At 39.4% G+C, this 14705-nt stretch overlaps 1 pseudogene; it reads left to right on the top strand.

Moving 5' to 3' along the window:
* Positions 1-12508: 12508 nt before the first annotated feature.
* Positions 12509-14705, top strand: part of LOC133243152 (NADH dehydrogenase [ubiquinone] flavoprotein 2, mitochondrial-like) — a 193797-nt pseudogene continuing 191600 nt past the window's right edge.

Here is a 14705-nt window from a genome sequence, read left to right as displayed (position 1 = left end):
GGGCTTCTCATTGTGGTGGCTTCTCTTGTTGCAGGGTATGGGCTCTAGGATGCACGGGCTTCAGTAGTTACAGCAGGTAGGCTCAGTAGTTATGACCCTCAGGTTCTAGAGCTCAGGCTCAGCAGATGTGGTGCATGGGCTTAGTTACCTCCTGGCCTGTGGGATCTTCCTGGACCAGGGATCAAACCCCTGTCCCCTGCATTGGCAGGTGGATTCTTAACCACTGGACCACGAGGGAAGTTCTCAAACTTTTTTATAGTCCCTTTTGCTTCTCAATTTTCTTAGCCCTACCAGCTAGTCTAAATCAGATAATCTCTAAAACTTCAGTTATTTTAGCATTCAGGCATTTACAGTTTTGGAATATTAGGGCCATCCATAAACCATTTCAGCCAAAGTTTCTCTAATCTAAGGCCTAATCCTATCTGCCTCACTAGAAGCCCAATATCTTTTTGTGTGATCACCGAGGAAGAGCAATTCTTGTACATTTAAGTAGAAGAGTATAAAAGTGAGAAGAGTGAACCTGGAGATGTTTTAAAATCTGAGTCTCCAGGGTATGCCTAGAATCTAATTTCAAAGTGCGATGGTGGTCTGATTGGGAAGCCCAAGATCTGAATGAGGTTATTATGATAAAATTTAGGATTTTGCTTTTCAATCTTTGGTTGAAGCTTTTGGATATTATTCAAATTGCAAAGCCTATTTGAGTCATAGTGCAGCACTTTGGCATATCAAAAACAAACAGCTATCCTTGGCACAGAAGGGTCTACTTTTAAGAATAGCAAAAGATAACTTAAAAGGCTTTTTAAGAAGCCAAAAGAGGCATTGAGGCAGCATATAACTCTTTCTAAACATTTTTATGATGTAAATGCAAATACATCAGAAACATATATTTTGGATTTCCTTGAAATTGCTGCTGCTAAGCACTTCAGTCGTGTCTGACTCTGTGAGACCCCATAGACAGCAGCCCACCAGGCTCCCCCGTCCCTGGGATTCTCCAGGCAAGAACACTGGAGTGGGTTGCCATTTCCTTCTCCAATGCATGAAAGTGAAAAACGAAAGTGAAGTTTTTCAGTCATGTCCGACTCTTCACGACCCCATGGACTGCAGCCTACCAGGCTCCTCCATCCATGGGGTTTTCCAGGCAAGTTACATAGAGTGTAACAGGCAGAGAGCTTCAGTTCATATTTGAATAGACCGAGGTTTTTGTTTAGAGATGATCAATAATGTCATTTATTAGTTTACTTGACAAAAAGCAAGAATCTGGCACAGAGCTCATTATGGGGAACTCTAGTATATCCAGTATAATGTGTATATATCCTTTGGCTAAAGACCTATTCACTCTTGCCTCCCTTATCCTTTTCTAGTGTTGGCTGAGGCTTTGGGAATATCTAGGAGAGCAAATTTTGAGGATATGAAGGAAGATAGAAAATTAAACTCATTCAGCCACACTTCTTATAGCTCCAGCACTGTGACCTGATGAGAATAAACAGGGATCTGTGTGCAAGAATTGCAGGATGCAGTGAAAAGACAATGAGACCTGGATTCTGGTCTTGACTATCATTCAGCTTAACTTCTTTTTTTTTTATCATATGTAAAATGAGAATATATTTTTACAGCTTTATTTTAAATTTAAAGTGCATAATAAAATAGTTTTTTAGCATATTTATAGAGTTGCACAACATCACCATAATATATATTAAGAACATGTTCATCACTCCAGAAAGAAACCTTGTATCCATTAGGAGTCAGTCCCCACTCTCCTCAACCTCAACTCCTCTCCTCTAAGTTTTAGGCAACCACAAGTGTATTTTCTGTCTTTATGTATTTGCCTATTCTAGACATCTTATGTAAGTTAAATTATACTTTTGGGATTGGTTTCTTTAATTTTTTTTAAATATAAATTTATTTATTTTAATTGGAGGTTAATTAATGTTTTCAAGGTTCATCCATTCAATGGATATACTGCATTCTGTTTACCCATTCATGAGTTGATGGACATTTGGGGGTTTTTTGACTGTTATGAATAATGCAGTTATGAACAAGATTTTTGTCTGGATGTATATTTTGTCTTGGGCACATACTTTCGACTCTTTGCGACCCCATGGACTGTAGCCTGCCAGCCTCCTCTGTCCATGAAATTCTCCAGGCAAGAATACTGAAGTGGACTGCCATTCCCTTTTGGGTCTCCCGCATTGCAGGCAGATTCTTTACTATCTGAGCCACCAGGGAAGCCCAAAGATATCATATTTTGTCTTGAGCATATACTTAGAGTAGAACTGTTGGGTCATGTAGTAACTCTAGGTTTACCTTTTTGAGGAAGGGCCAAACTATCCTTTGTTGTACATTCCCACCAACAATATATAAGAGTTCTATTTTCCTACATTCTTACCAATGCTTGTCTTTTTTTATTACAGTCATCCTAGTGGACATGAAGTTGCAAATGCAATATTAAAAAAATAAAATTAGTCCAATAGATCCATGGTGAGCAAAATATTGAAATTTTAAGTAAAGCCAGAAACTGACAATGCTGTGCTGAGCCATATATGAGTCTGAAGCAAAAGAATATATGTGTGTTCACATATACATTTCCTATATATTTTTTAATGCTAATAAAAAAAACCAACTTGGAAAGTATGCTTTATAAATGTAAACCTTTATCAACAATAAATGAAAAATAGTAAATAATTTGTAAATGCTCAAATCACCAGATGAGAGCATCAATTATTGTGGAGAAAATGCATATCAAATAGAAATTGAGGAAATTATATAGATGCCCTAATTTCACATTTGAAGTGGAGCTATGAAAAAATAAAGTATCCTCACAATCTTCTTTTTTTTTTTTTTTTGGCTGCAGTGGGTCTTCATTGTTTTGCATGGGTTTTCTTTAGTTGCAGTGAGCAGTGGCTACTCTTGGTTGTGGTGCATGGGTTTCTCACTGTGATGGCTTCTTTTTTTGCAGAGCACAGGCTCTAGGTGTGTGGGCTTCAGTAGTTGCAACACACAGGCTCAGTAGTTGGGGCTCATGGGATTTAGAGTGGGGCTCAGTGGTTGTGGCACACGGGCTTTGTTACTCCTCAGTATGTGGAATATTCCTGGACCAGGGATTGAACAAGTGTCCCCTGCATTGGCAGGTGGATTCCTGTCCACCGTGCCATGCCTGCCTACCTGCTAAGTCACTTCAGTTGTGTCCGACTCTGTGCAACCCCATGGACTGTAGTCTGCCAGTCTCCTCTGTCCATGGGATTCTCCAGGCAAGAATATTGGAGTGGGCTGCTGTTTCCTTCTCCAGTGCCATGAGGGAAGTCCAATCTTCATTTTTAAGCAGAGAAAAGTTATCTTCTATGAATACTTCTGACTTAAAAAAAAGCAACCAATGATTTGGCTCATAAACATTCTGAGAACTTAAGTCCTGTAGAAATTTCATCTGAAATAGATAGGTAGCATGAAAAAAGAGAAAAGTTATCAACAACTGATTTAAGAAGAAATAGAAAATCTGAATAGACCTTTAAAAGTGAAGAGAGAGAAATAGTAATCAAAGAAAAACCTATAAAGATAAGTCCCAGCCCAGGTGGCTTCACTGGTCATTCTACTAAACGTATGAAGAATTAACAGTCCTTCACAAACTCTTCCAAAAAAACAGGAGAGGAAGAAACAATTTTCAACTCATTCTCTGAGACCAGAATTACCCTAACACCAAAACCAGATAAAAACATGTGAAATGGAAACTACAGACCAATATCTCTTAAGAATATAGACACAAAAATCTTCAATAAAATACTACCAAATTGGACCTGGAAATATAAAAACGATTATATGTCACAACCAAGTAGAATATATTGCAGGAATGCTAAGTTGGTTCAACACAGGAAAATCAATCACCCTACTGATAGAAAAAGCACTAAAACCACAGGATCATCTCAATAAATGTAGAAAAACCTTTAACAAAATTCAAAGTCTCTCATGAAAAAAGCAAACAAACACCTAACTAGGAATAGAAGGGAACTTACCCAAAAAGGGTGTCTTTGGTAGGCTGAATAATGGTCCTTGTCCTAGTTCCCAGAACCTATAAACATGTTATCTCACATGGTAAAAGATACTTTGCAGATGTGATTAAAATCTTGAGATGGGGAGATTATGCTGGATTATTCAGATGTGCCCAGTGTAATCACAAGGTTCCTTCTAAAAGGGAGGCAGGGGATCAGAGTCAAAGAGAAAAGATGAGAGACAGGAAGCAGAGGTGAGAGATTAGAGATGATGCTACACTGCTAGATTTGAAGATGGAAAAAGAGCCCGTAAGCCAAGGGATGCATGCAGTCTCTAAAGGAAGAAAATGCAAGGAAGCGGATTGTCCCCTGCAGCCTCCAGAGGGAACACGGGCCTGCTAGCACCTTGATTTTAACTAAGTGAAACTGATTTCAGATTTCTGGCCTCAAAACGTGTTAAGAGAATAAATTTGTATTATTTTCAGTCACTAACTGCAGTAATTTGTTATAGTGGCAATAGGAAGCTAATATGCTGCTGCTAAGTCGCTTCAGTCGTGTCCAACTCTGTGCGACCCCATAGACGGCAGCCCACCAGGCTCTCCATCCCTGGGATTCTCCAGGCAAGGACACTGGAGTGGGTTGCCATTTCCATATAGCACCTATGAAATCCCTTTCTTCCATAGATCAGGAACAAGCTAAGGATATTTGCTCTCACCACTTCTATTCAGCTTTGAAGTAGAGGTTCAGGGCAATTCAGCAAGAAAAAGAAATAAAAGGCATCCAAATTAAGAAAGAAATAAAACTATATCTATTTTTTATTTTTAATAATTTTATTTATTTATTTGGCTATGCTGGGCCTTAGTTGTGGCACGTGGGGTCTTCAGTCTTTGCTGCAGGATGTTTAGTCGCAGCATTCAAACTCTTGGTTGAGGTATGTGGGATCTAGTTCACTGACCAGGGATCAAACCTGGGCCCTCTCCACTGGGAGCATAGAGTCTAAGTCAGTGGTCCACCATGGACGTCCACTACATCTATTTTTAAATTGTGTAATCTTGTATATAGAAAGTCCTAAAAAATCCACACCAGACTACTACAACTAGAACTAATAAACAATTTTAACAAGGTTGTACAATACAAAACCAATATATAACAATCAGTTGTAGCTGTATACACTTGCAATGGAAAATCTGAAAATGAATTAGGAAAATTCCATTTAAAATAGCATAACAAAACTTAGGAATAAATTCAACAAAAGATTATAAAACTTGTTCATAGAAAGGTTCAAAATGTCACTGAAAAAAAATTAAGAAAACCTGTGTATATGGGAAAACATTCATTTCCTGTTCATGGGATGGAAGACTTAATGTCGTTATTTCCCCTAATTTTCTACATATCCAACACAATCCCTATCAAAACCCCACCTTGATTACTTCAAAAATTATCAGGCTAGTCCTAAAATTCATAAGGAACTGCAAGAGATCAGAATAGCTAAAAGAATTCGAGGAAAAAGAAATAAAATTGTAGCACTCATTATTTTTGATTCTAAAACTTATTTCAAAGCTACAGAAATTAAGACTCATGATACTGACATAAAGTTAGACATATACATCAATGCAAAAGAATTGCGAGTTAAGAAATAAGCCTTCACATTTCAGTTCAGCTCAGTTCCGTACCTCAGTCATGTCTCTTTGTGACCCCATGGACTGCAGCACTCCAGGCCTCGCTGTCCATCACCAACTCCCGGAGTTTACTCAAACTCATGTCCATTGAGTCAGTGATGCCATCCAACCATCTCATCCTCTGTTGTCCCCTTCTCCTATTGTCTTCAATCTTTCCCAGCATCAGGGCCTTTTCCAATGAGTCAGTTCTTCACATCAGGTGGCCAAAGTATTGGAGTTTCAGCTTCAGCATCAGTCTTTACAATGAGCAGTCAGACTGATCTCCTTTAGGATGGATTGGTTGGATCTCCTTGCAGTCCAAGGGACTCTCAAGAGTCTTCTCCAACACCACAGTTCAAAAGCATCAATTCTTTGGCACTCAGTTTTCTTTATAGTCCAACTCTTACATCCATACATGACTACTGGAAAATCCATAGCTTTGATTAGATGGACCTTTGTTGGCAAAGTAATATCTCTGCTTTTTAATATGCTGTTTAGGTTGGTCACAACTTTTCTTCCAATGAGCAAGCATCTTTTAATTTCATGGATGCAGTCACCATCTGCAGTGATTTCGGAGCCCCCAAAATAAAGTCTCTCACTGTTTCCACTGCCCCCCCCCATCTATTTGCCATGAAGTGATGGGACCAGATGCCATGATCTTAGTTTTTTTAATGTTGAGTTTTAAGCCAACTTTTTTACTTTCCTCTTTCACTTTCATCAAGAGGCTCTTTAGTTCTTTGCTTTCTGCCATAAGGGTGGTGTCATCTGCATATCTGAGGTTATTGATGTTTCTTTTGGCAATCTTGATTCCAGCTTGTGCTTCCTCCAGCCTGGCATTTCTCATGATGTACTCTAATATAAGTTAAACAAACAGGGTGACAATATACAGTCTTGATGTACTCCTTTCCCCATTTGGAACCAGTCTGTTGTTCCATGTCCAGTTCTAACTGTTGCTTCTTGATCTGCATACAGATTTCTCAGGAGGCAGTTCAGGTGGTCTGGTATTCACATATCTTTAAGAATTTTCCACAGTTTGTTGTGATCCACACAGTCAAAAGCTTTGGCATAGTCAATAAAGCAGAAGTAGATGTTTTTCTGGAACTCTCTTGCTTTTTCAATGATCCAGCAGATGTTGGCAATTTGATCTTTGGTTCCTCCGACTTTTCTAAATCCATCTTGGACATCTGGAAGTTCACGGTTCATATACAGTTGAAGCCTTGCTTGGAGAATTTTGAGCATTACTTTGCTAGCATTTGAGATGAGTGCAATTGTGTGGTAGTTTGAGCATTCTTTGGCATTGTCTTTCTTTGGGATTGGAATGAAAGCTGACCTTTTCCAGTCCTGTGGCCACTGCTGAGTTTTCCAAATTTGCTGGCATATTGAGTGCAGCACTTTCACAGCATCATCTTTTAGGATTTGAAATAGCTCAACTGGAATTCCATCACCTCCACTAGCTTTGTTCGTAGTGATGCTTCCCAAGGCCCATTTGACTTGCATTCCAGGATGTTTGGCTCTAGGTGAGTGATCACACCATTGTGATTATCTGGGTCATGAAGTTGTATTTTGTATAGGTCTTCTGTGTATTCTTGCCACTTCTTCTTAATATCTTCTATTTCTATGGATGCAATGTATAGCACACGGAATATAGCCCATGTTTTGTAATAACTTTATATGGGGTATAATCCATAAAAACATTGAATTACTCTGCTGCACACCTGAAACTAATATAATTATTGTAAGTCATCTATATTTCAATTTAAAAAATTTAAAAAAACTTATAAAAGGACTTTAGGATAAGTTAACTTTACACATAATGTAAATAGTGGATTTTTAGATGTCTCAAGACTGTATGACAACCCACTCGAGTATTCTTGCTTGGAGAATCCTGTGGATAGAGAAGTCTGGCAGTTCATAGGGTAGCACAGAGTCGGACACCGCTAAAGTGACTTAGCATGCATGCACAAGGCTGTATGTTGTCATGCTTCTTATATAACATATATGCAGAGTATATCATGCAAAATGCCAGGCTGGATGAAGCTCAAGCTGCAATCAAGATTGCTGGGAGAAATATCAATAACCTCAGATATGCAGATGACACCACTCCTGTGGCAGAAAACAAAGAACTAAAGAGCCTCTTGATGAAAGTGAAAGAGGAGAGTGAAAAAACTGGCTTAAAACTCAACATTCAGAAAACTAAGTTCAAGGCATCTGGGCCCGTCACTTCATGGCAAATAGGTGGGGAAACAATGCAAACAGTGAGAGACTTTATTTTGGGGGGCTCTGAAATCACTGCAGATGGTGACTGCACCCATGAAATTAAAAGACGCTTGCTCCTTGGAAGAAAAACTATGACAAACTTAGCATATTAAAAAGCAAAGACAGTACTTTGCTGACAAAAGTCCATCTAGTCAAAGCTATGATTTTTCCATGTATGGTCATGTATGGATGTGAGAGTTGGACCATAAAGAAGTCTGAGCGCCAAAGTATTGATGCTTTTGAATTGTGATGTTGGAGAAGACTCTTGAGAGTCCTTTGGACAACAGAGAGATCAAACCAGTCAATTCTAAAGGAAATCAACCCTGAATATTCATTGGAAGGACTGCTGATGAAGCTGATGCTCCAATATTTTGGCCACCTGATGCAAAGAGCCTATTCACCAAGAGAGACCCTGATGCTGGGAAAGATTGAGGGCAGGAGGACAAGGGGGCAACAGAGGATGAGATGGTGGGGAGGGGGGGCACTGAGTCAATACACTCCATGGATATGAGTTTAAGCAAGCTCCAGGAAATAGTGAAGGACAGGGAAGCCTGGCATGCTGCAGTCCTTGGGGTCATAAAGAGTCAGACATAACGGAGCAGCTGAACAAAAACATGATATATTTTCCTTCTAATATATTGCCCTCATTGGTTTGCAGTACATTCATAGATTTTTGTTGTTGTTCTTTCCATTTACTACATCATTATTTCAGCCTTGAAAAATGTATGACTTTATACATTATTCTAAGTGTTGAGATGTATGTATTAAATATTTTTCATCTCTTTAATTCCCCTAATAAAAATGTTACCAAACTTCAGGTTTTATATTTCCCCAGTAGCCTATAAATTCCCTGAGGCTAACACATCCCAGCCTCACTTTTATTCCCACCTTGTATCTAGTCCAATGCCTGATACAAAGATACTGCTTATAATTCCTTAGAACTCCTCTTATTTTCCCCTCTCCAACCTGAATCTAATCTCCTTGAGCACCAATACTTGCGTGAATTTATATTTGTTCTATTAATACTCTTTCCTGTCATCTTGTGTAGCCCTGTTTTTTACATGTAAGTTCTTATTAATGAATGAATAAACTTATATCTGCTTTCCCATTTGCCACATCAAATTCATGTTTCAAAATGAATGTATTCAAATCAAATGCAGAGTCTAACTTTGCATGCACCAATTATTTTGATTGTCACTTATAGAGCCATTACTCACTTATTTGTCTTAGACTATGAAAGTAACTGTGGAAAATTCTGAAAGAGATGGGAATACCAGGCCACCTGATCTGCCTCTCGAGAAATTTGTATGCAGGTCAGAAGCAACAATTAGAACTGGACATGGAACAACAGACTGGTTCCAAATAGGAAAAGGAGTTCGTCAAGGCTGTATATTGTCACCCTGTTTATTTAATTTATATGCAGAGTACATCATGAGAAACTCTGGACTGGAAGAAACACAAGCTGGAATCAAGATTGCCGGGAGAAATATCAATAACCTCAGATATGCAGATGACACCACCCTTATGGCAGAAAGTGAAGAGGAACTCAAAAGCCTCTTGATGAAGGTGAAAGTGGAAAGTGAAAAAGTTGGCTTAAAGCTCAACATTCAGAAAACGAAGATCATGGCATCTGGTCCCACCACTTCATGGCAAATAGATGGGGAAACAGTGGAAACAGTGTCAGACTATTTTTCTGGGCTTCAAAATCACTGCAGATAGTGATCGCAGCCATGAAATTAAAAGACGCTTACTCCTTGGAAGGAAAGTTATGACCAACCTAGATAGCATATTCAAAAGCAGAGACATTACTTTGCCAACAAAAGTCTGTCTAGTCAAGGCTATGGTTTTTCCTGTGGTCATGTATGGATGTGAGAGTTGGACTGTGAAGAAGGCTGAGCTCCGAAGAATTGATGCTTTTGAACTGTAGTGTTGGAGAAGACTCTTGAGAGTCCCTTGGACTGCAAGGAGATCCAACCAGTCCATTCCGAAGGGGATCAGCCCTGGGATTTCTTTGGAAGGACTGATGCTAAAGCTGAAACTCCAGTACTTTGGCCACCTCATGCGAAGAGTTGACTCATTGGAAAAGACTCTGATGCTGGGAGGGATTGGGGGCAGGAAGAGAAGGGGACAACAGAGGATGAGATGGCTGGCTGGCATCACGGACTCGATGGACGTGAGTCTGAGTGAACTCCGGGACTTGGTGATGGACAGGGAGGCCTGGCGTGCTGTAATTCATGGGGTCGCAAAGAGTCGGACACGACTGAGCGACTGATCTGATGAATGCAAAGATAACAGAAACTTGTCCCAGAGATCTGTGCAATTTTCTTTGTAAATTCTCCAACTGAGAGCTCTTTGTAAGTAAGTGCCTGCTAAACATGGCTGGATAATGGTGAAACTCCAACACTTCTTTTGCCTATTTTAATTTTATATCTTTGCAGGAGACAGTTTATTACTTTTGGAAAAATTACTTATGAAAGAGGAAAATTGGACTGTCATAGAGAATGGAACAGGTATTGACTGGACCAGTAGAATCCAGAAAGCTAAGAGGATCAGCCTTGAAGAGTAAACCAAACCCTGTCTCTGATATTTTTCTGGAGGCATTTTTTTCTCCGGTTGAAATGAAGGCAGGCCAACTAGGGATAATGTGAGTGAGTGGGGGCAGGGGTATGAAGCTTTCACCTTGGCTTCCACCTTGGAATTAATAGGGCTTTTCTGCCCCTAGATCTCTGGGTCCAGCACCTTTCAGTTTGAAACACCACTAAATAAAACCAGTGCATCCAGCGATCTTTTCCCCATCTAAAATTGATTAGCAGCTTCACAAGCCTATTGTTCTATAATGAGTCCTGCTGATTACTTATATGTATTTCTTTAAAATCTAAATGGTCATTTGTTCCAGACAGAAAACATCCCTAGAGCATCAGAGCAAACCTGTCATAGGCTTCACTACCTTTCTACTTATAATTAAATCACTACAGAGAGATGTTGTGTACCTAGCTTAAAATAAATACATTTTGTTGTACAACCAAGAGATATGCCACTTGATGGAAAAAAGTTAATTGAAGCCACAGGTTCTCTGCAATACCCAGAATGTTGCCTGCCTGACTCCATCCTCTCTTAAAGTGACTTGTTTCTCAAGAGTTCAGCAGTTCCTCTTGCAATTGATTTCTGCTGTCTACCGACCAGTTTCCAAATCGTGCTCAAATATGTCTAAACTGAAGGAAAGGATGTACTTTAAGCTTAAATTAAGAACCTTTCACCTCACTATACACATTACTGACAACACAAATTGGCTCTATGCTGTATTTTACATAAGAATGGCCACACATCAAGGCCCAGGTGCTTATACAATTCTCTACCATTACCTCCTATTTGAGGGTGACAATATCAATATAAAGAAAGAGAAAGTAATGATGCATATGAATAGAATGAGGTGTTCTATGCTGAGTTCTTGTAGAAAGTTAGAGATAACTTTAGAATGTAGAAACTATTCCTTTGGAAAGGAATTAAGACCTCTAAATTGTCTCTTCCTTAACTGTGCGGCACAAACCTTCCCCACTAACCTTTCACACCATTCATATGTAATGCATTACAAACAAGTTTCAGCCTGGGTTTTAAAAAATGTTTTGGTGGCTTACATCCAGCTAGTACATTTTCCCTCATGGAGAGGAACCAAAAAAGTTAAACGTCTTGATAAATATAGACGCTTCTTAGAGGAATCAAGACTTGAGCTAAAGTCTAAAAGGAGTTTGGGGTTGGAGAATAGCATCCCAACCCCTTTACAAAGATGTTTTCTGTTACAGAATTATTCATAAACAAGGAAGCATCCTGTTTTAAATTCAATTTTGTCATTGATCTACTGTATGAGTTTAGACCTAAAGTCTTCGCACTCGGTCTTCAGTTTTCTCGTATTTTCAATTTGTTGGTTGAAATAGACCGTGATCTGTAAGGGCACAGAACTCAGTGGAGTGAAAAGAATTGGGTTTTGTACACTGTAACACTCACTAGCTGTTGCAGCTTTTGGAAAATTGGTTCACCTCTGAGACTTTGGCTTTTCAGGTGACTCAGATGGTAAGGAACCGCCTGCAATGTGGGAGACCTGGGTTCAGTCCCTAGGTCAGGAAGATCCCCTGGAGAAGGAAATGGCAACCCACTCCAGTATTGTTGCCTGGAGAATTCCATGGACAGAGGAGCCTGGTGGGCTACAGTCCATGGGGTCACAAAAGTTGGACAGGACTGAATGACTAACACTTTCACTTTCTGAGCCTTATTTTCCTCATCTATAAAATACGAAAAAATCAGATCTCAGTGTACCTTATCATTTTGTGATACTTTGGTAAAATAACAGAAAGATAAATTTGTGTATTAAAAAATGTCACACATGCGTGAGGTGAAAGTTGACTAGAACGAGAGATATGTAGAAATGTGGAAAGGGGTCGGGACAAAGGTAAAATAAATTTGGGATAGAAAAAGAAAAAAGAAGTGAAGGAAAAGAAAACGAGGAATAAGGAGGCAATTTTAGCGGCGATAAACGCTGTAACAGGAAGCGCAACCTCTCAGGAACACTGGGGGAGGGGCCGCAGGGCGGCTGGGTCACGTTGCCGGGGGAGCCATTTTGGGAGTGCACGGCGGTTCTGCGCGGGGCCTATTTGGCTGTGACGCCTAGCCCAGGTTTCTACCGCCCTATGCCTTAGGGCTCATCTAAAACCTAAGATGGCGGCATTTGCATAGGGTGTAAGCGCTGCAGGCGTACTTTATGTGAAAAGACGGCCAAAGGACGAGTCTCCTAAGGAATGTCCAGAAACGCGGATATTTGTGTTGTGGTGAGTGCTGAAACTCGCATCGAGTTGAAAAGTGACCATTAGTAAGGTTACACATTTCGGCATCGCGTGGCCTGACTGAGTGGGGGAGGAGCCGGCGTACATTTCATTTTTCTGTCTCTTCAAAACATTGGAGAGTAATTTCTCTCTCCTTAATCACTTTACTATCACGGATGAGGATAGGTGGTTGCAGAAACTAGCTCCTAGTGGGTATTCTGGGTCGTTTTCCTTTTTTTTTTTTTTTAAATTTGTTTAAATGGGTTTTTATTGACACGATGCCGCCGCAAAATTCTCTCTCCCTAAGGCGCTTTCAGGAACTGCTTAACTGTTGGGCCTGCAGGTCCTTAATTCCTAAGGGCTGCCTTTCCATTTGCAAACTTAGTTTTGATAGACCAATCAGTTTGTAATATATTCATGGTGGGCTAGATTAAAATAATTTTTTTCTATGCCCTTTATATATATTTCAAATGAGGACTTTTGGTCTTATAATACTTAACATTTGTCCGGGAAACATCTTAGAGATCGAAGGGGTGTGTGTGTGTGTGTGTGTGTATAGATAATATTTCAGGGAGTTGCTACATTAGATTGTGAATTGTTAGCTTGTTTACTCACTACGTAAGAAAAGAGCTAAATTCCCCGTGTTCAGATCTCTTGGTGAAAATGAATTTATGTTAAGCATAATATCATTACATGTTTACTGTTTGGGAAGACAGTAAAACTGAATTTAATCTATTAAATGCTTATGTGGTTAAAAGAAATTTCCCTCAAGAAATGCCCACATCTCACTCATACATTGCTGGAAAGACTATGAATTGCTGCAACCTTTTGAAAAAAATGATCTGACAATATGTAAGGAAATAAAAAAAAATACAAATATTGCTTGACTAAATACTGGAACTTAATATTCTGACTTTTAAGAATCCATTCTACAGAAATAAATGTACCAGTGTGTAAGGATATATGAACAAGGATGCCTTTGTAGCTTTGTTTTTGTGACAACTGGAAACAACCTGTATATTCGTTAGTAGGAGTGTTTGAATACATCTTGGGACATTCATATTATGAAATATTTTGCAACTGTGGAAACAGATTTACCACTATTGATCTAGAGAATGCTATAATGGATTGTTATGTGAAGAAAAATAAGGTGTAGAATACTGTCTAGTATAATTTAATGTTTTTGGTGGTGGTGGTGAGTGATGAGGGCTTTCCTGGTAGCTCAGCTGGTAAAGAATTGCATGCGATGTAGGAGACTTGGATTCGATTCCTGGGTCGGGAAGATGCCCTGGAGAAGGGATAGGCTACCCACTCCTGTACTCTTGCCTGGAGAATTCCATGGAGGGAGGAGTCTGGCGGGCTATTCATTCCATAAGGTTGCACAAAGGCAGACACGACTGAAGTGATTAAGCAGCAACAGCAGTGAGTGATGAAGGAATGTTGGATAAACTTTCTTTTCTTTGTCTTTTTGGGAGGCCTTCTATAATATGTTATGAAATACTTAAGACATATAGAAACATATAGAGAAAAACACAGTGAACCTCTTTTCTCACCAGCCAAACATAAAAGACTAAACATCACCATTATAGTTGCAGTGCTCCGTGTACCCATCCCTGATTGCATCCCTTCTTTCTTCCTCAGAAATAACCATTATTTTAAATTGATTCTTGTGACTTCCCTGGTAGTCCAGTGACTAAGACTCAGTGCATCCAATGTAGGGGGCCTGGTTCAATCCCTGGTAGGGGAACTAGATCCTGCCTGTGGCAACTAAGACCAGGTACAGCCAAATAAATATTTAAGAAAAAAAGTAAAGTGATTCTTTTTCCCATGCATTTCTTAAACTTTTGTGATGTAATGAACTTTTTCTAGCATGGGTTATTTTTTATACATTTTGAAGGGAAATTTTTAAAAGTTGAATTTTAAGTGTTGGGCTGCAGTAACAGGGACCAATTGAAATTTCTTCTAAATTTGAGGGCAGAATCTAATTTTTTAAAAAG

The sequence above is a fragment of the Bos javanicus genome, chromosome X, assembly GCF_032452875.1.
Source record: "Bos javanicus breed banteng chromosome X, ARS-OSU_banteng_1.0, whole genome shotgun sequence".
NCBI lineage: Eukaryota > Metazoa > Chordata > Mammalia > Artiodactyla > Bovidae > Bos > Bos javanicus.
This window is presented reverse-complemented; position numbering and strand designations above follow the sequence as displayed.